We start from the raw sequence: 2,789 nt of genomic DNA, 5'->3' as shown, positions 1-2,789 counted from the left end.
TCTATTATTTCACCACTCTTGTGAAGTCTCTTTTTGGATGAAGTGCATGAACTTTGCTGTAGCCATCTGCAGAGGGAAATCATTAAATGCCTCTAGAAGGTCAAAGAGGGCGCCCAGAGAAGTTCTGCACTAGCCCAAGAGCTCTGGATTCATAAATGAAGGACATAGAAATAGAGATATCTTTAATATCCCTTAACTAGCTCAATGGCAGAGCCACTCCTGAACCTCCGCATGGCTAACACACTCCCCTCCAATATTCCTGAGTTAATATTTGCTAAATCTGTTTTCAGTATCTGCTTCCCCAGGTCCAGTTGGGGGAGTGGATCCTGGAGTCCCTTCCCTAACTCTTACATGTCCATGGGCTCTTAAGTTTGATCGCTCTGCTTCCCTATCATGATGATCCTGTCCCTTTCTTTTCCTCTGGCATGAGAATTCTAAAAGTCTTGCCTCCATTTCCCCAACCAGCCATTGACTGTTATTAACTTTATTGATTAATCCAAACCCACCTGACTACAAAGACCCTCAGAATCTGGACATGAAGATTCCCTTGTGATTTTGGGACCCTTATTAAGACAAAGCATTAGAACCAATGCATTAGAACCAGTCCCTAACACAGTACCTCTAGACTGACTTAAACCCCTTCAAAGCCTTCTTTGTAGATCTGGAACACTCCTGTTTTCATGTAAGATTTATTCATCTTCCTGGGGGAATATTTTTTTGGTTAGTAAGATTTAATAGTTTCAATATTTTGTGTATTTAGCTTTTTAAAATTATGTCTATTGACAAATGTTCCTGAATGTGATTTCTAGAATAAATTATCTTAGTAAACTGAGTATATCTAAAACATAGTCCCTGATTCCTACTAGAACAGAAATCTGTACTGGGGAAATGGAAACATGAGCAACAGCTCCTCCTCACAAGGAAATGACACTGTGTGAGACTTACTAATGCTCATTGTGACCACACACATTTCTCACAATCTCACACACTTTGCACCATTGATACAGCTTTGGAGTTTGTTTTGCTAACTGTTCTGCACCACTCTTTCCCACTTCAGAAAGTGAATAACTACTGTAAAACCAAATTTTAGAATCTCATATTCAGAAGTTGCCTTCTTAGCTCTCTTCTGAGACAAGGTAAAACTGTATAGCCCTGTCTGGCCTGTAGTGCAATATATGTAGATCACGCTGGTATGAAACTTGCAGTGATCTACTGTCTCTGCATCTTGAGTGCTGAGATTAAAGGTGTGTGCTCGACCATATATGCCTTTTTTGCTTATTTTGTGTTATTTTTGTTTTTTTTTTCTGCATTAGCTTATAAATGCATTTGTGTGAGTTATTCATTCGTATAAAAAAAACACAAAATCTGTGACAAACTTCTCACTGAAGGGATGTAACACACATTCAATCCACTGGAAAAGAAGTAATGTTGAAGTCTGCTTACTCTGCAACTATCATATTAGATATCTCTCTTAATAGGCATAGGGAAGTGTTGGCTTTGTTATCAGCTTGTTTCACGTATGTGGTAAGACTAACAGCTCTTTCATGTAGTTTGTATTTTTGTGAGGAGATCTGGGTTAATTGGCTAATTTTGTTTGTTATAAATCTGATATAGACACAGCAAACTAAAGCAGAAGAGACAAGATATGTGTAGGTTGGGCCTAGATATTGGAAATGGCTTGGGTGAAATGAAGTCAGGTAGACAGAGGCAACAGGGTTAGTGTGTATGATGAACTTTTTTGTTCAAATCAAGTGGTGGGAGTAGATCTGGCTAAGTTGGATCTAGATTGTGATGTGCCTCTGGGTTGGGACAAAGGTAGTGAGAATCCTGGTAGAATACTAGAATTTGGCTATGGCACTACTTGGAGCGGTCAAAACTAGGTTGGGGTACTAGATGTGGGACTTGAGCTAGATATGTAGAGATGGGGAGTAGGCTTGGATGGGGAGTTAGAGAGACTCATCTAGTCAGACCTTGGTGAAGGAAATAGGAGGTGTAGATCAGTAGCAAGGTGGGTTAGTTGTAGTTCTGGTAGAGATAACTAGACTAGGATGAGACATTGGATATTGATCTGGTCTAGAATCTGGAGTTCTTATTTTCTGAAAGTATTGATTCTTTCTATACATAGCTATATTCTATGTTCTGTTATTTTTTAGCCTTTACAGAATAATAGATTTGGTGCATGTTGATCATCACTACTCAGGAAATTATGACAAAAACCATGTTGTAGAGTAAACCTTTCACTCTGTTTCAGAAAGTATTGAATCCTGGTTTAATCTTAGTGCAATAAGGCATATCTCAAAAGATATTACTTGACAGTCATGCATTAGAGCCACAAAGTGTGTATGTCCAGGTACTTCCCAAGTACTTTTTCTGTGAGGATTACAGTTGGAGAAACCCTTGCTTTGACACCACTAAAACAACCCAGAAATAATCAGAATAAGCATTTGGGATTCTTAGTTACAAGTCTACAATTTATGATATTTTCACAATATTAAACCTAGTGATACACGAACATGGAAAGTGTTTCCATCTTCTCATTACAAATTAGCTTGTTTTCAATATTTTAAAGTTTGTATTATGTGTATTACATCTGCTTAGTTAGAGTTATCCTAAGATATATTGGCGAATTAAAGTAAAGTAAAAGATTATATTTCCCTGATTTCTTTCTTAGTCTGTTTGCCATTTTTATATATGGACTTTATTGTTTGTCTCTCTCTCTCTCTCTCTCTCTCTCTCTCTCTCTCTCTCTCTCTCTCTCTCTCTCTCTCTCTGTGTGTGTGTGTGTGTGT

Source organism: Mus pahari, chromosome 10, assembly GCF_900095145.1.
Source record: "Mus pahari chromosome 10, PAHARI_EIJ_v1.1, whole genome shotgun sequence".
In the NCBI taxonomy this organism is placed as follows: Eukaryota; Metazoa; Chordata; class Mammalia; order Rodentia; family Muridae; genus Mus; species Mus pahari.
The sequence above is the reverse complement of the archived record's forward strand: the minus strand, read 5'-3'. Positions refer to the sequence as shown.